Below are 24,571 nucleotides of genomic sequence, written 5' to 3' on the forward strand. Positions count from 1 at the left end.
ATTTCAATGTACAGATTTTTTAAGGCTCATTGTAAATAACTGAGTTATAAGGTGCTAAATCTAATAGTTGGTCTGAAGACATTAATATTTTTTCTTATGAAGTAGAGGAGGAAAGTCTCCTTATTCTAAACAGTCTGGTAGTAGTTTGAAAAAAAATACTATTCTCAATTTTCCTGCATTGTGTGAATAATCTGAAAGCATTGGCAATAGCATTTACCTTAATTAACTTGCTAGTATTAGCTTGAAGAGTAATTAATTCACCAGAATGAAGTCTCATGTGACCATTCTTGAGCTACATATATTATATGGCTCTCCATTCCCAGCATTTTCAATGACAGTTTAGTCTGAAACCATTAAGTGCTTCTTCATGTATCCACAGTTAGTTACTGTTACCAATACCTTTGGCTCTAACCATTTGGAGGACAGTAATAATGGGTCATAGGGAAGTGGTGAATCCTTTAATTAGGGATCTTAATAATGGCTACTGAACACGAGCAAAACATCAGAATCCTCACTGTTGCATAAGGAGCTTGGAATTTGTCATTATATGATGAAACTGTCAGTACTTTACCATCTTTGTTCCTCTGAAACTAACTGCAAGTTCCTGAGTTTGCGTACACTTAGTTCAATGTGGAGGTCTGGACGTTTCTGTAAGTGATTTGATGTTTGCCTAAAGGGTGTGCTGTTGAAGTTCTCCCCAGAATACAACCATTTAGAAACCATTGACCAGTTGAGAATTTCCACTTACATGTAATGAGTTTTGATTTAAAGGTCTTGACAAAAACTACATATTTTTGAATTATGATTAGTTTTTAACAGTCTACTAGTTTACAATTACTGCTTAACATGCTCACTGGCTCTGAAAGAATAATTTCAAATCTTTTCTCAGTGATAAAATATTCTGAATATTTTAAATTAATGCTTTCTGAAATGTGTTTATGATACTTTAGCTTCTGCCAAAATCTGTTGTGTATGTCCCAATCATGTCTTTCCTTATCTGAAACAGTATGAACTAGAAATGAAGGGATACAGGGACTATGTCCTACTTTGCTTTCTGTGTGAATACTTCCATGTGATTGGCTAGTTATGTTTCCTGATGATATCACTGCTGTTGGATACCTGCAGATATCCATTCCATGGCATCAGATTCATGTTGCTGTCAAGAAAGAATACATGTTGCATACAGCGCTGCCCCTTTGTGGCAGCTTTCTTCCAAGACCACAGTCAGTATTGTCACTTTGCCTTGGATCATGAAATCCAGCACAATATTTATTACTCTTGAAGCCTTCTTCAAATTGGAAGAACAGGAGGAAAATTTGTGATTTCAGGACTGTTCTCATGGCTCAAAATGGAGCCACTTTAATATTTGTCAATGTATTTGAAAAGAAAATAATGACAGCATTTGTGTTACTTCCATCTGAAAACATTTCTCTTATCTTTATGCAAAGAAAGACAATAGACAAAACTGTCTAGAAAGAGCTGTTAGTTTGGAGGGAAGCAATTTGAATTTGTTACAAAGTGTACTTAAAATAAAATCAAGTCAAATTTGTTTTGCTGGCTTCAGAATGAATTCAGTGCTAAGATGTGTGAATAAACAGATTAATATATAACATTCATAATAATTTTTATTGTAGTCCTGTCTTGACATCAAATTATTCAAGAGGAAGAAATGATTATGCACAGTTTATTTGAGTTGTAGATATACATATAAAATAGAGGGAATATTATTATTTACTGAATGTTGAAAAGGAATCTATTTTGTTCTGTACAGCGCTCGGCATCCACTTCAAAAAATGACATGACAATATTCAGCAATATTCAGGAGTCTCTTGTATCATATTTTGCTGCCTATTTTGAGCAGGCAAAAGGAATTGTGACTTAGCTTTTCAGCATAACATTTAATCAGAAATTCAATTTACACATTACTGGAAACGATTTCTAAAAATTCTGCATTATTTATCACTTTTAAGCAGGTCAGATCATAAGTCAGGAATTTTACTGTTGACTTCATACTGCATATTTCTGCTTCTGTGCAAAGAGCACACTTGCCAATAAATTTCTCCTAAGCTGGCAATATGATATGATGCTTACTGTTCTGTTTGAAATGGACAGAAATACAGGAGTGGGGAAGGTTCATTATATAGGTGTTAGACATTATGAAAAAACAGGAAGTGTTAATCCTATGGAATATATCCCTTCACAGCATACATAAATTTTACATCAAGACTTCTAGACAGAAAATGTCTTCAGCATAAAAGCAAGTTAACAATTTCATAAGGAAGAACAAACTTTAGCAATGTCATTTTGCATAATGGATTCTGCTCTGCCCACCCTGAGTGTCCTCCTATGGGGAAATAAAAACAAATAACCATTTTAGAAACATTAAGAATTTCCATTATAGTGGTGAAGCATTCCAAATTAGCACTTAGAAATGCTACCAAACAAAATTTGATTTAAGAGTTCATAGAGTCATAGAGTACCTTAATAGAGAGGTAGAGATGGAAAGGTTTAGGAAAGGTTTGAGTGCTGGAATCCAACATTCGCCAGCTCATTATTCAATGGGTAACATAAGAAATTGTTTGCTGTCGGATGTAATTTGCTGTTGACCACACCTGCCCTTTACAAAATGCATTTATCATGATAAAACATCACAGGAGCATTCTCAAATAGCATTTGACCCTGAACCACATAAGAGACACTAGAATGCATTGACCTAGGTGGTAAGCTTCAATTTGTGTGTTATAGGAGAAGAGAAGTGTCAATGGAGTTTGGGGAAGAAATTCCAAAGCTTGGAGCTAAGGTAACTGAGGGTCTGGTTGTCACTAATGTCCCACTGATAATCAGGATGTGCAAGAGGACAGAGATGAATGAGTCGAAGATCTTGGGGATTATAAGTCTGGTGGAGATCACAGGGAAAATGAGCCTTGAATACAAAAATAAGAATTCTAAGTAGGAAAAACTGTTGACTGGACAATCTATATCAGACAGCACCATTGGTTTGGATGAATTAGATTTGGTGTAAATTATGATAATGAGTCATAGAATCATAGAGATGTACAGCACGGAAACAGACCCTTCGGTCTAACTCATCCATGCCAACCAGATATCCTAAATTAATCTAGTCCCGTTTGCCAGCACATGGCCCATATCCCTCTAAACCCTTCCTATTCATATACGCATCCAGGTGCCTTTTAAATACAGCAATTGTACTAGCCTCCACCACTTCCTCTGCAGCTCATTCCATACATGCCACACCATCTGCTTAAAAACATTGCCCCTTAGGTACCTTTTAAATCTTTTCCCTCTCACCCTGATCCTATGCCCTCTAGTCTGGACTCCCCCACACCAAGGAAGAGACTTTGTCTATTTCCCCTATCCATTCCCCTCATGATTTTATAAACCACTATAAGGTCACCCCTCAGCTTCCGACACTTCAGGGAAAAAAACCCCAGCTTATTCAGCATCTCCCTACAGCTTAAACTCGCCATTCCTGGCAAGATCCTTGTAAATCTTTTCTGAACCCTTTCAAGTTTCACAACTTCCTTCCTAGAGGGGGAGACCAGAATTGCACACAATATTCCAAAGTGATCTAACCAATGTTCTGTACAGCCGCAACATGACCTCCCAACTCCTATATTCAATGTGCTGACTAATAAAGGAAAGCATACCAAATGCCTTTAAAGGCAGCACGGTTTAGATTAATTTAATCCATCTTCTTAAATGGATTAAATAATCCAATTAATTTTTGAATGCTGTTTATCTGCATTTTATTTGTCATCTGTTAACATAGTTTTGTGCCATCCACAAATGCTATATTAATGTTAACATGTTTCTGTTTCTTGATGTGAGGTATTTATTTTTCTTAATTTTGTCTCTAAAGTCATCCATTGCCGCTGCATGCCAGTTTTATATTTCATTTCATACATAGATTTGAATTTTCAGCATCTTATTTTTACAAATTAGCTCTCCTATATACAGTGTAACTTCATGAGAGATGCATCTAATGCATTATTTTTCCATATTAATTTTTCATGTGCAGCTATTTTCAGCGTATTTGTTTGGAATGTTGCTCTCATGTAATGAATTAAAAATCCAGTCAATAAACCATACCCACCATTCATTTAACTTTCTTTTCCCTTTATTCTCTTATACTTTGCATAGTGTTTTGATAGAAGTTGGAGGTGGAAATGGCATAATGCCCTCGAGAGAGCATCTGGGATTTGTGCACATGGCAAAAGACTAAAGTAGTAATTAGCAATTACTTCATGAGATTGGTGGATTGTTAAACGGACACTGCAAAGGCTGTAGATTTAGAATGGTGAAGTTAACATGAAATTAGGTACAGAAAGAGAACTAAAAAACAAGGAAGTAAGATTGAACTAAGAAGGAGGAAAAGTACTGCAAGAAAATTTTAAGACTATACACAAACAGAAACAGCAACTAAAATCCAAAGGTGTGAATTGCCACATTTCTAATATACATTTAGCAGTTACAGAAAGACATTTGTATCTGCAGTACAAAGATAAATGCTTCACACAACTCATTTCTTTTGAATGGAAGTCATGCTGTGAGATCTCATTTTTGGGAAACTTGTCCAAAAACAACTTCCAGATTTCTGTAGTTAACCTTGTCCTCAACTGAAGTTGCTGTGACATTTGTGCTTAAATAATGAGGAGCATGACTAGCCTCACCATTATAGAGTCATAGAGTCATAAAGACGTACAGCATGGAAACAGACCCTTTGGTCCAACTCGTCCATACCAACCAGATATCCCAACCCAATCTAATCACACCTGTCAGCACCATGCCCATATCCCTCCAAACACTTCCTATTCATATACCCATCCAAATGCCTCTTAAGTGTTGCAATTGTACCAACCTCCACCACATTCTCTGGCAGCTCATTCCATACACGTACCACTCTCTGTATGAAAAGGTTGTCCCTTAGGTCTCTTTTTATATCTTTCCCTTCTCACCCTCAACCTATGCCCTCTAGTTCTGGACTCCCCAAAATAACTTTTAGCCGATTAGTGCAAGCAGAAATTATTTCTAATATTATGTTTGCCAAGGTCAGGGAAAAATCATCAGTTTTAGCATATTACATGTGTACATTTATCTCATTTTATCTACAAATTCAATCTTGAATAAGTTACTTAAATTGTATTAAAATAATCCACTGTCATGTTTAAAGTTAAACAGTGTGTGATTGGGTGCAGCACAGATTATGGTTTAAATTGTTTGGATTGTGACTCTTTCTTTTCATAATTAGCTCAATTAATGTATTTTGTCTATTGGGAGCTGGAATTTCCACTGAGGCTCACCCGATCAGCTGTTGTAACTTTGGCTGAAATTTGGCAGAAACCCTTTTACATGTGTACCAAATTTATATCAAAACTATTACTGCCCAATAAGGGTGTTTTATGGCTATGTTATATTGTTTTAAGTCGATCTGGTGGGAATATTAAACCATATATTTGGTTTTCTTTTTAGAAATGAAGAATGGGAGGGAAGATGTTCAATTTCTATAATATCTTCCCCTCTTGGGAAGCTTATGAGTCTCGCAGCTAATGAACACTTTCTAAATTAGAAGACTATTTTCTTTTTTTGAATTTCTCATCAACCTATTATAATTGTCCTTCTTAGCCATCACCACCAAAGATGAGACTGAAACCTTGATTTTCTAGTCCAGGGAGATGCTACAACTGTGCCATAAGACCCAATCCACAGCTTTACTGTAATTGCTACAGTATACTATCAATTGACTTATCAGTGCCATGGACTAGTCAGAATAGAAATAGCAGGATATGTCAGATGACTATGTAGCTGGAGAGATTGTGATACGGGCTAGGCCATTTCGAACTGAGATGAAGAGAAATCTCTTCACACAAAGACGAGTGAGCCTGTGGAATTCTCTGTGACAGAAAGTAGTTGAGGCCAAAACATTGAATGTTTTCAAAAAGAAGTCAGATATAGATATTAGGGCTAAATTGAGCAGGGAGAAACCAGGAGAGGGTTGCTGAGTTGAATGCTCAGCCCTGAATGTATTGCCAGAAGTCACACAATACCAGCTTATAGTCCATTTGAAATCACAAGGTTTATTTGAAATCACAAGCTTTCAGAGTGCAGCCCCTTTAGACTTGCCTGCGGAAAGCTTTTGATTCAAATAAACCTATTGGACTATAACCTCGTGTCATGTGACTTCTGACTTTGTCCGCCTCAGTCCAACACCGACATCTCCGCATGAATATATTGAACGATAGAACAAGCTCAAAGGGCTGAATTGCCTACTCGTGCTCGAAAGGTGTCTATTTCTGTTATTAAGCAGATAAAATTAACGTCCAGTTCGCACACATTAAGCACCTGACCAGTCAGCAGATTAATACTGTTTGAGAGAATATTAGCCAGAACACCAAAGAGCTCTTGTAAATATATGGCTTACTTGAAAATCAGAAGGCTGGCTGTGACTGTGGATGGATTCAGTATTCAGAAGCCTGTGGTGACGTTGTGTGACCCACGCAGGGGGCGGTCACGTGACGTTCCGTCTCGCGTCCCAGAAGAATGCGGGGCGGTCACGTGACGTCCCGTTTCACGTCCCAGAAGAGTGCGGGTGGTCACGTGATGTCCCGTTTTGCGTCTAGGAAGCTGGCCGAGGAGGTCACGTGATGCTCCATTTCACGGGCCAAAGAAGGTCACGTGGGGTTGGACAGCCGTGAATGTGAGGAGGCGGGGAATGGAGTCAGATCAACACCCAATCAGAAGATAATTCTACCTCAGTGTTTGTATGACGTTTTTTATTGTATAAAAGACTGGAGCAGGGACAGAACGAGGTCTTACTTTTTGAACTGGCACACTTTGTAGTTTTGTCAGGGACAAAAAGATTTAGACCCAGAGCTCTGAAGGCTTTGTCCACTTACTGTTTAAAATAAATAAAGAGTGTGAGACCGAATATCTTCTCCTATTGCTTCATTTAAAAGAACACGCCGGACTTGGCTCACACATAGAAGAAAGTAAGTTGGTAAATTGAGCCAAAGTCCAACACTCTGTAGAGTTGTGTGCGTGAAAATGTGCCATGGGATCTGAATGGGGCAGGCCTGATTTAACATATAAACATGTCATCTCTGACAATGCAGGACTGTACTCAGGCTTCAACCTCGATCATGTGTCTCACTGTAGCTCTGGGGACGTGCTGCACGCGAGTGTGAATTTGTAAATTGGATTAGGATATTTGTCCTTTGCAGTTGAACTTCAGAATTTTGGATGAGTCCCTGCTTCTCGTGCGACCTTCGACATGTGAATCCAGTTATTTCACCCATCCCCTGCTACTTTTGTTGACACGGAGTTAACCGATTTTTTTTAAAGGGAAGGGGGTGTTGCCGCAGTTATCCACACGAGACAGGGACTTGTTGTAAACAAAAAAAAACTGTGCAATTTTTTTGAACATTAATGCTGCTGAGGACACACCTGTTCCCTCACTGGACAGCTCTGTGCCAGTGAAGGCAGTATCCCCCTTTCACTTCAGTTTGTTTTCAAACAATGTTTCAATTAAACTGAGAATCAAACAAAGACATATCACTTTTCCTTTAATATACTCGGGTTTTTTTACAAACCTTACAAGGCAGAGGCGGATGAATAAGTTCAGCAAGAAATTTTACGAGTATCTCTTTATCATGTGTGTGTAGAGGTGGGTGAGTTGTATGTATCAATATTGCTTTAGTGTGCGGAGAGACAATAGACAATAGGCAGGAGTAGGCCATTCTGCCCTTCGAGCCTGCACCACCATTCAATATGATCATGGCTGATCATCCTTAATCAGTATCCTGTTCCTGCCTTATCCCCATAACCCTTGATTCCACAATCCTTGAGAGCTCTATCCAACTCTTTCTTAAATTAATCCAGAGACTGGCTCTCCACTGCCCTCTGGGGCAGAGCATTCCACAATCTGAGCTACGTCCCCAGAGCTACAGTGAGACACATGATCGAGGTCGAAGCCTGAGTACAGTCCTGCATTGTCAGAGATAAAATGTTTATATGTTAAATCAGGTCTGCCCATTCAGAGATTAGAGGAATAGTGGAGCCCCCGGTATTTTTCCCAATTCGATTTCTATATCAATCAGGCTCTCCTTGCCTGGGCTGTTAAATCCAGCCTGTGCCTGAACAATTGTCAATCAGTTACTTTCACACACATCAAAGCCACTAACAGCCAGGCTGTTTAACTCCCACCCACCTCCTCGCACCATCCCCCTTGATGTTTTTACTCATGTCCACCAAGAATCTCGTACAATACAGAAAAATCCTCTGGCTACTATGTGTTCGCATATTTCCCAGGGCGGGATATTCTGATCTCGATTCTGGATCAGTGGTGCTGGAAGAGCACAGCAATTCAGGCAGCATCCGAAAAGCTTCGAAATCGACGTTTCGGGCAAAAGCCCTTCTTATTCTAATCTCGAATCTACCTCCCAAACAAAACAATCATGACCGCGGTTTGTCAAGTGTATCCGTGAGACAGGACAACCGACCTAATGGTGCGTTGATATGAGCCGCGCACAGTTGCTTCACGCCCCCGTTTGGTGATTGTCGGTGATTCCGAACTGATAGCGGCTCCTTCAGGGTAAGCTGGACACAGTCCCCGGGCTGTCATCACCGAATTCACATGTGGCCACATCTGCCCAGACCCAGCTTCTTTCGGCGCTTCACATCTTGGCAGGGAAACGAACAGGCGCTTTCACTCGGCTCTTTTTTGGGGGCGTTTGTTTGTTCCTCTCCCGATATAGGAGGGACAATCACTAACAACAACAACAATTATAATTAACTTGGAAACAGTATTCTTTCTATTCCATGTCATCAACCGCAAGTTACACTATTTTGCTGTTCCTCAGTGACCCGAAAACAACTCCTTTTTTTTTGTTGTAATTAATTCGGTTTTCCTTTTGGGGTAGTTTCCCCAGAAGTCACCCACCACCGGGGAAGACATTCGTTGAGCAAGTTGCAGAGAGTGGGACTGAGACAGAAGCGAGTTTGTGGTATGGTAGGACGGGGTCACTTACACTTTGGATGCTACAGAATCACTGAATACACTACTTAACAGTTCCCTCAATACATACTGAGATGTGCTTTGTGCTTAATTCCACAATCGCAGAAAGGAAATTCTCCAAAGATGTAGTATCTTTATTTAATGCAATAGTCAAGTTATTGTGGGTGAGACGCAGTAACCTGCTCAGAATTTGTGTTAGACGAGAGATTTGTTTCCCTGAAAACTATTGCCGTTTTAGATTTGAACCCCGTAACTGTTTCCAGCGCAAAATTACATTTTTTTTTCCTCCTGATAAGAGTATAGAAGTTTGCATTTGAGAGAGCAGCTGCAGGACACTGTGCAATGAAGATGTGCGTCCTCCAGAGTGAGGGAATGGAAATATTCGACACAAGGGAGAAGGTTAACAAAACGGTGTTCCACACGTCTCCTTATTTTATGTAGTTAACTACAATCGGAAAACACAGAACGAATCCAAATCCAAACATTTAAACTGGTATTGGACATTCACCAGTGATCGTAATGGCGCCATCTAAATTCGGATCTCTATTTCTTTATGAAGAGGGGACAGGAGGAAATAACAAATTTTGTCAATAATGAAAAGAAAGACGTGCATTTTTTGGTATCGTCAATTACCTTAAAGCGCCCCACCCAAGCACTTTTCAATCAGTGGGGTATTTTTGTAGTGGTCACTGTTCTCGGGTGGTAAATGCTGCAGCCAAATTGCACACGGCAAGAAGCCCCAAATGATCAGATACTGTTCCTTTGCTGCTTCCAGTGCGCGCACCGCCACTCTATCCAAATTGTTCATGTCATATGTTGATTGCTCATCCTGTGAAGAATTTCGACATATCGGTTCTAACATGTGCCTTTGTCCCTCTAAGCCTTTGTCCTACTCTGACAGTCTGAATTGAGGTAATATTTTAAATGAACTTTTTTCCATTTCATTAACTACACCGCTTTCATTAGCTACACAGTATGAGGTTGAAAAGGCCAATGTCTTCAGTTTGTCAGAACTCAGCCATTTGAGAGTAGGGTTGGACTTATAGTCCTTCTCTGCACAACCTCCAGTGCTTGTATATCTCCTCTTTGTCTTGGCAACCAAACTGAATGGAATATTTAAGTAATATCTGACTAACACCTTCAGTTTTATCACAAGTTCTTTGAACTCACATTACACCCTTACCATTCAAATCCATTTCCTATTTGTGCTACTGTGTCCTTGTTTATAATCATTAGTGGGCTTCAGTGGCAAAATCAGTTGAAACTTAACTGTCTTCTATGTCTCTCTGACAGGAATAAAGTTTCTACTTTCTTAAATGGATAAATAGACAAAGTCTCTTCCCTGGGGTGGGCGAGTCCAGAATTGAGGACATAGGTTTTGGGTGAGAGGGGAAAGATATAAAAGAGACCTAAGGGGCAACCTTTTCACGCAGAGAGTGGTAAGTGTGTGGAATGAGCTGCCAGAGGAAGTGGTGGAGGCTAGCACGATTGCAACATTTAAAAGGCACCTGGATGGGTATATGAATAGGAAGTGTTTGGAGGGATTTGGGCTGGGTGCTGGCAGGTGGGACTAGATTGGGTTGGGATATCTGGTCGGCATGGACGAGTTGGACTGAAGGGTCTGTTTCCGTGCTGTACATTTCTATGACTCTATAAATAGAACTCAGCTGCAAATAAAGAATGTCCAGGTTTGTTTAAGTGCCAATTAGAACCTGTCTTGGTGATAGAATTGACATATGAAGAACCTATCTTTCTCTGAGCAGCATGATTTGCACAATCTTCCTTATTAACTTACAATTCCAGGCACTTTTCCTTTGACCCTTCCAATGCACAATGGAGATTTTAAAGGTCACTGAGTCAATGCAGAAGACTAGCCAAAGAGGGCTGGAAAAATGCTTTAAAATCCCACTGTTCATAGCTGTAAAGTTGATTAAAGAGCAAAGTTAAAATAATGGATGCCTGACTGGTCAATCAGAACCCAAGTGACAACACACAAGGGTTATGATAAAGAAATATGACTCTGCAAACTCTGTCACATTATGCTTTGCTAAGTGGCCCATAGCTTATGGAAAAAAACAGTATTAAAACAGTGAGTAAGCTTGGTTTCCCAAAACATATGCCTGACTTCATCTTTGAAAAATCTCGTGTATCACTGTATTCAAGAAAATTCACAGTAGGGTTTCCAGTCCTACAGGATTGTTGTATTGTCTTTTGGAAATTGTCATTAGTCTCCTGGACAATGCTGCACCCAATTCAGGAAGAAAATATTTTCCTTAATCTGCTAATATATTAATTTATTATTTATAAAATAAAGAGAAAAACTCCAGGTTAACTGGATATGTTAAAATCCTTGGAATACATCTACCCAGAGTTGTCAATTCAAATTGATGATGAGAGAAGTTCAATGCTGAAACTGAAGGCTTTCTGCTCCTTGACCTTTCGTCAAGCCCTCCAGTCTGAGGTTGGTGGGGAGAAAATTTACAACTGTGTCAAAGCAGTGTTCTTTTGTAGGATGGTGGAAACAGAACACAAATATTTTTTGTTTCAGGAGGAAATAAAATGAAGGAGTTACTCTGCAATTTTGTAACAGCATTTCAGACATGGATAAGTGCAATGCAACCATTGGAAAATATGCATACTGTCAATTTACCAGTTGAATGCCGAAGCAATCAAAATGCCTGGATGACTTCAGTAGCATTTTTAGACTGTCTTTGAAAGTGGAACATGGAACCTGGTCATCAGCTGAGAAAGGAATGTTCTTGTTGCAGCCAGTTTTGAAGGATGTAACACAGATTCTAAAGTTATGCAAGAGTTTCTATTTAGAAATACAAACCTGGCCTGATTAGAGCAAAGGACTGCACCAATGTTGAATAAAAAAATTGCAATCTGTGTATGCTAAAATGATTGAAAAAATGAATCATATGGCACTGACTGACTATGTGGCAATTATTGTAATTGATATTACTGAGTGTGAATTAAAAGTGTAAACTTGCTGTGAATAGTTTATGAGGAGCTGAATTTAGTCCACTCCCTCAGCAAATAAGAATGTTTCAGGTTCTAAGGTTGGAGTTAATCTAGGAAGGAGGTTGGGCCACATTTATGTCAGGCTAATTAATTCAATTTAGTTATTAAATTGTACTGCATAAGCTTAGTAATAAAGTCTTAATGAACATTTATTATTGGAATGAGTCATTAATTTTGTTATTAAGGAAAACAATGATGGCATCTCTTTAAATGCTGAGGGTATAGCTTTAAGAAAGAATACATGGTGTGAACTGGAGTTTAGTGATTAGAAGGGAAGTGGATTTTCTGGGGAGTGAGTGAAGAGTGTGTGTGTGACTGTGAGACAAATACTCTAAAAAGTTGCATACACTCGATTAGAAGTCATTTGTCGTGTTGATTCACATGCACATAGTTGGGCTAACTGTTGCAATCCTACCTGCAAAAAGGGTATTGAGAGAATGGTGCATCGTGGAGATCTTTGCACGTGCCAAGGGCTAGCATTTATCACAACACACTGACTGGGGTGGGGGAAACTATTAGGAGAAAGACAAACATCCACCACAAAAAAGCTAAACAAAAGTATTGTGCCATGCATTAGCTAGCAGAATTTGAATTATCAATCTTTATTGACTAATACATCTGGACTCCAAATCCCAACAAATCTGAACTGCTAAAATTTTAACATAACAAAACAGGAATGGGTGGTCTTCCTCATAGGCAAGAACACACTTTATATAGATATACTGAAATAATGTAACTGTCACCACAATGTTGTTTGAACTAAAAACTTTGGCAGGCCCAAACAGGGCCAAATCCAACAGTGAGACCAATTAAGGGTACATACATTTAACATCTCGTAGTATTCCTCATGGGTCAAAAGTAACTGGAATGTTTCCTTGGCATCCTAAGGAAAACTTGAGTTTCCTTTTGTTACCACTTCCTTCCAGTCCAGCATTTATTTTCAAATCACTCTCATCACCCCAGCATGATGCTAGGATTTCTACATTTTTAATTCACTCATGGGACATGGGCATCACAGGTTGGCTAGCATTTATTGATCATCTCTAATTGCCTTTTAGAAGATGTTGGTGAGCTGCCTTCTTAATCTGCTGCAGTCCACCTGCTATAGGTAGACTTTCAGGAGGGCGACAGCGAAGCAATATCAATATACTTCCAAGTCAGGAGGGTGAGTGGTTGAATGGAAACTTGCAGCTGGTGGTCTTCCCATATATCTGCTGTCCTTATCCTTTCAGATGGAAGTGTTTATGAGTTTGAAAGGTACGGACTAAGGATCTTCAGTGAATTTCTGCAGTGCATCTTGGGACATAGTAATGCTACTGAGCATCAGTGGTGGAGGGATTGGATACTTGTGGATATGGTATCGAGCAGGCTGCTTTGTCCTGAATTGTGTCGAGCTTCTTGCATGTTGTTGGAGTTGCATCATCTAGGCAAGTGGGGAGTATACCATCACACTCCTGACTTGTGCCTTGAAGATGATGAACTTGGGAGGTTTTAGGAGGTCAGGAGGTGAGTTACTCGCTGCAGGATTCCTTGCCCTGACCTATTCTTGTATCCATGTATTGATAAGATGAGTTAAGTTGAGTTTCTGGTCAATGGTAACCCACAGGATGTTGATAGTGGGGGAATTCAATGATGGCAACACCATTAAATGTCAAGGGGGTAGTGGTTAGTGGAGATGTTCATTGCTTGGCATTTATGTGGTGTGAATGTTAGTTTACGTGTCAGCCCCATCTTGGATATTGTCCAGTTATTGAATCATATAGTCATAGAGATATACAGCAAGGAAACAGACCCTTTGGTCAACTTATCCATGCTGACCAGATATCCCAACCTAATCTAGCCCTACTTGCTAGCACTTGACCCATATCCCTCTAACCCTTCCTATTCGTATATCCGTCCAAATGCCTTTTAAATGTTGCAATTGTACCAGCCTCCACCACTTCCTCTGGCAGCTCATTCCATACATGCACCATGCTCTGTGTGAAAAAGTTGCCCCTTAGGTCCCTTTTATATCTTTCCCCTCTCACCTTAAACCTATGCCCTCTAGTTTTGGACTCACTCACCCCAGGGAAAAGACCATGTCTATGTATCCTATCCATGACCCTCATGATTTTATAAACCTCTATGAGGTCACCCCTCAGCCTTCGATGCTCCAGGGAAAACAGCCCCAGCCTATTCAGCCTTCCCTATAGCACAAATCCTGCAACCCCGGCAACATCCTTGAAAGGGTTCAGAAAAGATTTACAAGTTTCAAATATCTTTCCGATGGGAAGGAGACCAGAACTGCATGCAAATCTTCCAAAAGTGGCCTAATTAATGTCCTGTACAGACGCAACATGACCTCCCAACTCCTATACTCAATGCTCTAACCAATAAAGGAAAGCATACCAAACGCCTTCTTCACTATCCTATTGACATGCGACTCTACTTTAAAGGAACTATGAACCTGCACTCCAAGGTCTCTTTGCTCCATAGGACCTTACCATTAAGTGTATAAGTCCTGCCAAGACTTGCTTTCCCAAAATGCAGCACCTTGCATTTATCTGAATTAAACTCCATCTGCCACTCAGCCCACTGGCCCATCTGATCAAGATCCCATTGTAATCTGAGGTAACCTTATTCGCTGTTCACTACACCTCCAATTTTGATGTCATCTGCAAACTTATTTACTATGTTCATATCCAAATCATTTCTGTAAATGATGAAAAGTAGTGGACTGAGTACCAATCCTTGTGGCACTCCACTGATTACAGGCCTTCAGTCTCTTGGTGCATTTGAGCATGGAGTGCTTCAGTACCAGAGGAGTCATGACCAGTGCTGAAAATTGAGCAATTGTTGGCAAACAATTTGTGACCTTATGATGGAAATTATTGGTGAAGTAGATGAAGATGTTTAGACCTAGAATATCACCCTGAGAAACTCCTGTAGAGGTGTGCTGGAACTGAGATTGCTGACATTCAAAGCCATAAGCGTCTTCTAATGTGTCAGGTATGACTCCAATCAGTGGAGAGTTTGCTTTCTGATGCCCGTTGATTTCAGTATTTCTAGGGCTCCCTGAAGCCACACTCGGTCAAATGCAACCTTGGTGTCAAGGGCTGTCACTGTCACCTCATCTCTGGAATTCAGTTCTTTTGAACAAAGGCTGTCATGAGATCAGGTGCTGAGTGGCCCTATCAGAACCCAAACTGCCCTTCACTGAGCAGATTATTGCTGAGCAGGTATTGCTTGATAGCAGTGTTGATGATACTTTCCATCACTTTACCAATGATTGAGTACAGACTGATGGGGTGGTAATTGGTGTGGGTAGGTTTTTTTCCCTGCTTTTTGTGTGCACGACATACCTGGGCAATTTTCTACATTGTCGGGCAGGTGCAGTGTTGTAACTCTACTGGAACAGATTGCAAAGGAGAAGCAATTCTGGAGTACCAGTCTTCAGTATTATTGCTGGAATGTTGTCAGGGCCCATAGCCTTTGCAGTATCTGGTACCTCCAATCATTTCTTAATATCACATGGAGTTAATTGGCTGAAGACTAGCATCTGTGATGATGGGGACAACTGGAGAAGGCTGAGATGAATCATCCATTTGACATTTCAAATGGAAGATCACTACAAATGCTTCAGCCTTAGCTTTTCCTCTGACGTGTTGGACTCTTCTATTACTGAGAATGTGGATATTTATGGACACTCCTCCCCAAATGAGTTATAGAGTCATAGAGCTGTACAGCATGGAAACAGACCCTTTGGTCCCACTCGTCCATTCTGACCACTTAACCTAAATTAATGTAATCCCATTTGCCAGCATTTGATTATATCCCTTTAAACAACTTATATTCATATACCCATCCAGATGCCTTTTAAATATTGTAATTGTATCAGCCTCCAATACTTCCTCTGGCAGCTCATTTCATCGATGCAACACCCTCTGCATGAAGAAGTTTCCCCTCAGGTCCCTTTTAAATCTTCCTCCTCCCACTTTAAACCTATACCCTCCAGTTTTGGACGCCACTACCCTGGGAAAATGATCTTGGCCATTCACCATATCTATATCCCTCATGATTTTATAAACCTTTATAAGGTCACCCCTCACCCTCTGACACTCCAGAGGAAATAGCCCCAGTCTATTTAGCATGTCTCTCTAGCTGAAACTCTCCAACCTTGGCAACATCTTTGTAAATCTTTTTTGAACCCAGTCAAGTTTCACAACATCCTCCCGATAGCAGGGAGACCAGAATTGCATGCCCTATTGCAAAAGTGGCTAATCAATGTCCTGTACAGCCACAACTCCCAACTTCTATACTCAATGCACTGACCAGTAAAGGAAAACATACCAAAATGGCTTCTTCACTATCCTATCTACCTGTGACTCTATTTTCAAGGAACTATGAACCTGCTCTGCATGGGATCTTTGTTCAGCTTCATCCCTCAGAACCTGACCATTGTTTAATTGTCCACCACCATTCATGACTAAATGTGGCAGGACTGCAGAGTATTATGGATTAGGTCAGACCACTGAAAACATTCTTAAGCAGGCAGCCCAGACCATAACTTTACAATTTGTTTCAGTAAGTGTACAGTGAAAATTACCTGGAGTATGTTAGCTAGGTTGACTACCAGGTTTTAAAACAGACAAAAATGTATTCACAAAACACAAAGAACAGAACAAAAAATATCTACAGAACCCAGTCTATCCAAACTAGACTTAATTATGCTGTTCTGAATGTACACAACAGTGCCAATACACAAGCCCCTTAAACATAGAATAAAACTGAAAGAGAGGCTTACAGTTAGGAGGGCAGAAGGAGAGAGGGTTTAGCAGCCTTTCTTCACACAGTCCACTGCTGAACTGCCTCAAACAACTTTCACTTTCAGTACTGACCACTCCCCTTTCATTATACAGGTCACTTCTATAACATGATCACCTTGGCCTGAAGTCTCATCTGTTTACATATAAACAAAGAGCCTCTCAAAATCCTTTTCCATTTCTGTACCAAACTAGCCACCTCGGAGCTAAGAGCTGGTTTAACACCCGTCTGAGAAAATCAAGGACACAATATCCTTGAGAAAAGGAACAGCTTTGTGACAAGAGCTTGAATTTAGGATTACTTAGCTCTGTCTATCACTTGTTGCTAATGCAATTTAACATGCAAGTAGTCCTGTTTGGTAGCTTTATCAGGTTGACACTCATTTTTAGGTAGGCTAGGTGCTGCTTCTGGCATACTCACACTTACCCCATTACAATTAGATGGGATTAAAAAATTGAGCACAAAAAGCAACAATTAATTGAGGGAAATAATCAGAAAACAGTTGTAATAATAATAGGGAAGGGTTTGGTAGATTACCTCTGAAATTTGCATTATAAATGGGAAAAAAACATTTATAATGCTGAATGATGCTTGTTTGTCAGAAAAGTCCTCAAAAAAAAGCATTATGCTTTTGCTGTGCTGTGAAGAAGTTGGCATTATTTATTTCCTTTCTAATATGATTGGGTAACAGAAGATTGTAGGATTTTATCCTGCTATTTCTTAATAAATAACTCTGATACTTGTGCCATTTGAAAGACTGATAAATTTATAAATACATGGATTTGTATGAAATGATGAAATGGAGTGCATGTAAAACATCCCATGAGAATTGAATAAAATCTTTGAAAGGCAGGTTACGTGAATAATCATGATTTGTTTAATAGAATATAATGTGTGAAAATGTGAAATTATCCATTCTGGCAGGAAGAATCTTAAAAAGTATATTATCTAAATGGTCAAAGGTTGCAGAGGACTGAGATGCAGATGAATCTGCATGGTCTATTGTATAAAACACTAAAGGTTATTATGCAGATACAGCAAATAATTAGAAAAGCAAATAGAATCTTACTGTTGCAATGAAAATTAAATTCAATGGTAAGAAGATTGTGCTTCACTTTTATAGGTCATCCATTAAATCATATCTGGAGTATTGTATACAGTTTAGGTCTCCTGATTTAAAGAAGGATGTAAATACATTGGAAGCAATTCAGAGAAGATTTACGAGATTAATGCCTGGAATGGGCAGGTTGTCTAAAGAGGAAACATTGGACCGCCTAGGCATTTTTCCACTGGAGTTTAGAAAAATAATAGCTGACTTGATTGAAGCACATAAGGTCCTGAGAGGTCTTGAGCAGGATGATGTGGAAAAGAATTTTCATCTTCAGGCAGAATCTAGGACTGTTTAAAATAAGGAATTGCTGTTTGAGATAGAGAAAAGCGTAATTTATTTCTGACAGAAGGACATGAGCCTTTGGAATTTGCTTCCTCAAAAGGCAGTAGAAGTATCACAGAATCATAGAATTTTTATGTTGCAGAAGGAAATCATTCAGCCCATTTCGCCTGCAGCAGCTCTTCAAATGAGTATCTTTGTCTCATACCATTTGATGCTCTCCTCCCGTGCCCTTACATGCTGTTTTAATCCAAATGATCATCCAGTACACTCCTGAATGACTCGGTTGAACTTGCCTCCACCACATCATAGTGCATGCCATACTCTCACTTTCACAAGCAGGAACAGCTTCTCAATCCAGCCCATTCATGATTTTGAAAGTCTCCTCTCAGTATCCTCCTCTCCAAGGAGAACAGTCCAAATTCTCCAATCTACTCATAGCTTTTCCTCACTCTTGGACCATTCTTGTAAATTGCTTCTGCTCTGACTCCAAAGCATTCAATTCCTTTCTGTAACCGAACATCCACAGGTGTACAGAATACTCCAGCTTGGGTCTAAGAAGTATGTTATACAAGTTCAACACTACCTCCTTGCTCTTGGACTCTGTGCCCCTATTAATATTGCCAAGGACATTATGTGTGCATTATCAACTGCTCTCTCCAGTTTTTAAACCACCTTCAATGATCTGTGCACATGTAGACCCAGACTCCTCTGCTCCTGCATCCCCTTTACAATTGTGCTTCCTATTTTGGATTGTCTTTCAATATTCTTCATAAGAAAATGTATCGCCTCAACACTTCTCTGATACTTTTCTGAGGCATTCAGCTAGGGGAAGGTGAAACAGAGCATCAGTGCAATATGGACACTGCATTCCATAGTAAAGGAACTTAGACAGAGGGATTTAAGCTAGGTTTAGGTTTCAAGAAAGTAAGGCAAGGTTGGTTGGCCTCTACCTCAATTCCAGGAATATTATTGGTCAGACAGTTGAGTTAATGGTGTGAATTGACACATAGAAGTGTGATATTGTTGCCATCACAGAGACATGGTTGAAGGAGGGCAAGAGTGACAACTCAATATTCTGGGGCATAAGATCTTCAGGGAAGATCTAAAAAAGAGGTGATTTCACATTATTAATTAAGGAATGAGTTACTGTATTAAGGAAGCACATATCTTGGAACAGTCTTCAAATGAAGCCTTGCGGGTAGAGATTAAGAATAAAAAGGGGGGAGTCATATTGCTTGGAATGTATCATAAGCCCCCAGTCAGTAGACAATAGAAGAGCAGGTATGTAGACAATTCACTGAGGATTGTGACAAAAGCAATCCTGAATAATTATATTGGAAGATTTCAACGTCACCAATATTAATTGGATTGTCATAGCGTAAAGGGTTAGGAGGGATGGATTTCTTGAAATGTGTTCAACCAAGCCATCTATATCAACATGTAGAACGTCTAACAAGACATGGTGCAGTGCTCAACCTAATTCTGGTCAACAAAGCTGTATAAGTGCTCAAGGTGCCACTGGGGCAGCATATTACTGATAGCAACCACAACACAATTTAAGTTTGTTATGCAACAGCAAAAAAGATTGTCTGTAACAGCGGTTGAGGGAAGGAAGATTTTATTAAAGTAAAGCAGGATTTGACCAAATACACTGGGAACAGCTACTTAAGGGAAAATCTACAGCAGAACAGTGAGGACATCCAAAAATAAACCAGGGACAGTATCGACCTGTATTTTTCCTTTAAGGTGAATTATAGGAGCATCAAGTCCAGAGAAATGTAGGGTTATAGGATAGGGTCAGGGTGGGATGCTCTTCAGAGGGTTGGTGTGGACTCGATGGGCCAAATGGCTTGCTTCCACAGTGTATGGATTCTGTTATTCTCTGATGCAGACCAATGCATCTCACATCAATGTGAGGGACATTATTGAGGAAAATTATGAAGGAGAGAACTAATCTCCATTTATACAACCAGGTTGGATCAGGAATAGTCAGCATGGCTGTGTCAAAGGAAGTCCATGCCTCACAAAGTTTAATAGATACTTTTGCAGAGGTGATTAAGTGTATCAATGAAAGCAGTGTAGATAATGCAGTTTATATGGATTTCAGTGAAACCTTTGACAAGGACGTACATGAGAGACTGATTAAAAATAGTAAAACCACATGGGTTCCAGGATAATTCAGCAAAATTGGCTCAGTGGTATGAGACAGAGAGTGGTGGTAGAAGGCTGCTTGTGTGACTGGAGATTGATATGCATGGCATACCACAGGGATCAGTGTTGGATCCCTTATTGTTGTGATATTTATAAATGATATAGATGAAAATATTGGGGAATGACAAGCAAATCTGTGGATAACATAAAGATTGGCTGTGAGGTTAGTAGTAAGGAAAGAGGGTCTTGGATTACAGGAAATAGTCAATGACTTCATCAAATTGGCAGATCAGCGGCAGATGGAATTTAACCTTGAATGGTGTGAAGCGATGTACTTTGGAAGAAGGAAAAAGACAAGGGAGTACTTAATGAATGGCAGGACAATAGGAAGCTCAGAGGAATTGGGGGATCATGGGTGCTTGTCCACAGGCCTCTGAAAGCTGGAAGACAGGTTTATGGGGTAGTTAAGAAAGCACATGGGATATTTGCCTTTTTCAATCAATACTTAGATTATAAGAGCTGGAAATCATGCAAGAGCTGTACAGAACTTTGGTTAGGTCACAGCTAGAGTACAGTATGCAGTTCTGGTCAACTCACTATCGGAAGGATATGATTGCATTAGGAGGAGTACAGAGGAGATTCACCAGGATTTTGCCTGGAATGGAGCATTTTAGCTTTGAACAGAGGCTGGATGAGCTTGAGTTATTTTCTTTAGAGCAGAAAAGGCTGAGGAGGGATCTGATTGTTGTATAATAAATTATGAGGGGCATTTACAGGTGGAGAGGAAGTAGCTGTTCCCCTCAGTTGTTGAATCAATACTGGAGTGGTATAATTTCAGGGTGAAGGGCAGGATGTTTATAGGGAATTTGAGGAAAAATGCTTTCACCCAGAAGGTGATGGGAATTTGAAACACTATCGGGGAGGGCAGTAGAGACAGGAAACCTCATAATCGTTAAAAAGCACATGGATGATCACTTGAAATGTCACAGCTTTCAAGGCTATGGGCCTAATGCTGGGAAGTAGGATTAGAGTAGGTAGGTCAGAGCAGACTCATTGGCTGCAGGGCTGCATGACTCTATCTTCCACTCCCCAAACTTGTCATTGATCTTTTGAAGTTCCACTCTCTTCTCCTCACAGATTGCAATTCTTCAAGTTTTGTGGCATCTGCAAACATTGACATTGTTCCCTACACGCCAAGATCTAGATCATTAATATGAATGAGGAAAACCAAGGGTCCCAATACCGACCCAATGGATGAGCTCACTAAACACCTGCATCGAACCCAAAAATATCCATTGACACTTTTTTTTTTATCACTCAGCCAATGTTGTATCTATATTGCTACTGTCCCTTTCATATCATGACCCGTAACCTTGCTTACAAGTCCGTTGTATGACACTGTATCAAACATCTTCTGGAAATCGGTGAATGCCGCAACGACAGTATTACCTCCATCAAGTCTTTCTGCTAGCTGTTCAAAAAACTCTAGCAAGTTAGTTAAAATACATTTCTCCTTTAGAAATCCATGCTTACCCTTCGTAAATAATCCAACATTTTCCACATGACTACTAGTTCTTACTTCAATAATTATTTCTAGAAGCTATCCTACAACTGGGGTTAAACAAATGGGTCTGTAATTGTTGGGATTACCCTTATAATCTTTCTCAAACAATATGTTTGCAATTCTCCAGTCTGAAAGTGCCCCCTGCAATTTCTGCCTTCATTTCTGTCAAAGTTCTTGCTTACCTTTTTAGGCAGACATAGATAGATTCTTGATAAGCACGTGGGTGAAGCATTGAGGGATGGACAGTAATGAGGATTTGAAGATACAGTTAGACAATGATCAATTTGGATGGCAAAGTGGGCTTGAGGCACCAAATGGCCTACTCTTTCTAAACTGCATGTTCGTGTGCATATTCTTTTGAAAGATAAATATTCTACCTTCATTCATACTGTGTTTCCAGTCTGAGGCCAGTCAAAGGTTGGTCGGTGTGACAGTACTATGGCTTTAAGAGGTAATTTTTGTCCTTTTTTTTAAAGCAAGGTTTCAAGACAGAAGTGATGAGATGTCTGTTGAAAACACATAAAGTAAACAGCTTGTGAGGTCTTGGGGAATATTTTTTAAAGTTGGAACAGTGGAAGCAGCCTGAATTGAATGTGAGTCAAGCTCCCACTGAATCAGGAGTTTTAATTTTTCAGTAGCAGTTGTGTATGTTGCTACAGTACAGCTCTCCCTGCTACACGCAGAGTTGTCTTGATGTTTTTTCTTCCTTCTGGGCTGTTAGTGTTGCGTATGTCACAATCTGTTTTCTGAATTTGCCTTTTGCCAAGAGTGTATTACCAAACTGGAACAGTTACTGTTTAGTTGTTCACTGATCTATTATTCTGTTAAGCTTTCCAATAGAGTTAAACCTAAGCCAGTTATTTTACTTTAGTTTTTTTCTTTTGTTGGATGAATAAGTAGTGCTTTGCTTAATAGCATTAGTAAAGGGAAGAGTAGCAGAGAGCAGATGAATGCAAAAGAACTGATGGCCTGAAATGCATCTACTTTAATGCAAGGAGTATAGTGTGTAAGGCAAATGAACTGAGGCTTAGATTGGTGCCTGGGAGTATGACGTTATTGCAATCACAGAGACTTGGTTGAAGGAAGGGCATGATTGGCAACTAAATGTTCCAGAATGTAGACGCTTCCGACATGACAGGGAGGGAAGTAAAAGGGAAGGTGGAGTTGCATTGCTGGTCAGGGATGATATCACGGCTGTGCTAAAGGAAGACACTATGAAGGTCGTGGGTAGTGAGGCATTATGGGTGGAGCTGAGAAATAAAAAGGGTGCAGTTACATTGTTGGGCTGTATTACAGGCCTCCCAACAGTGAGCTTGAGGTAGAAGAACAAATAGGTAAACAGATAGGGTAGTGATGATGGGAGATTTTAATTTTCCCAACTTTGACTGGGATATACTTAGCGTCAGAGATCTGGATGGGGTAGAATTTGTAAGAAGCGTCCAGGAGAATTTTCTACAGCAGTATGTCAATAGTCCGATGAGGGAAGGGGCCATATTGGACCTGGTACTGGGGAACGAACAAGGACAGGGAGTAGAAGTTGCGTTGGGGGGATTTTTTTGGGAACAGTGACTAAGTTTTAGAATACTCGTAGATAAAGATGAGAGTGGTCTTCAGGGAAGAGGACTGGGCCAAGGCCAATTATATCAAAATTAGGCAGGAGCATTTTTTTGGGAACAGTGACTACAATTCTATAAGTTTTAGAATACTCGTAGATAAAGATGAGAGTGGTCTTCAGGGAAGAGGACTGGGCCAAGGCCAATTATATCAAAATTAGGCAGGAGCTGGGAAATGTGGATTGGACACAGCTATTTGAAGGGAAGTCCACATTTGATATGTGGGAGGCTTTCAAAGATAGGTTAAAGATAGTGCAGGATAGGCATTTCCCGTTGAAGGCAAAGAATAGGAAGGGCAAGATTCATGAACCGTGAATGACAGGAGAAATTGTACGGCTAGCCAAGAGGAAAAGGGAAGCGTACATAAGATCTGGGCAGCTAAGAACAGAATGGGCCCTGGACAAATATCGGAAGAGTAGGACACGTAGGACAAGTCTTAAATGAGGAATCAAGTGGGTTAAAAGGGGTCGTGAAATAGCTTTAGTGAGTAGAATCGCAAAGCATTTTATTCTTATATAAGAAGCAACCGCGTAACTAGAGAAAGGATTGGTCCACTAAAGGAAAATGAAGGAAGGCTGTATATCAAACCTGAGAGAATGGGTGAGATTCTGAATGATTACTTTGCATCAGTGTTCACTGAGGAGAGGAACATGATGAATGTTGAGATTAAAGATAGAAGTTTGATTAGTCTGGATCATGTTGACATAAGTAGGGAAGATGTGTTGGGTAGACTAGAGGTTATTAAGGTGGACAAATCCCCAGGACCAATGGGATCTATCTCAGGTTGCTGAGGGAGGCGTGAGAGGAAATAGCTGGGGTCCTGACAGATATCTTTGTGGCATCCTTAAATACAGGTGAGGTGCCAGAAGACTGGAAGGTTGCTCATGTTGTACCCCTGTACAAGAAGGATAGTAGGGATATTCCAGGTAACTACAGACAAGTGAGCCTGATGTCAGTGATGGGAATGTTGCTGGAGAGGGTACTGAGGGATA

General features: G+C 40.0%; 1 protein-coding gene across 1 annotated transcript in view; it reads left to right on the forward strand.

Moving 5' to 3' along the window:
- Positions 1-9,390: 9,390 nt before the first annotated feature.
- LOC122558266 overlaps positions 9,391-24,571 on the forward strand; it is an 18,552-nt gene continuing 3,371 nt past the window's right edge. The window contains exons 1-2 of the mRNA XM_043706653.1: positions 9,391-9,395; positions 19,528-19,533. The gene's annotated coding sequence lies outside the window, so the exon portion shown is untranslated. The remainder of the gene's footprint in view (positions 9,396-19,527; positions 19,534-24,571) is intronic.

This window comes from Chiloscyllium plagiosum, chromosome 17, assembly GCF_004010195.1.
Source record: "Chiloscyllium plagiosum isolate BGI_BamShark_2017 chromosome 17, ASM401019v2, whole genome shotgun sequence".
Classification (NCBI taxonomy): Eukaryota; Metazoa; Chordata; class Chondrichthyes; order Orectolobiformes; family Hemiscylliidae; genus Chiloscyllium; species Chiloscyllium plagiosum.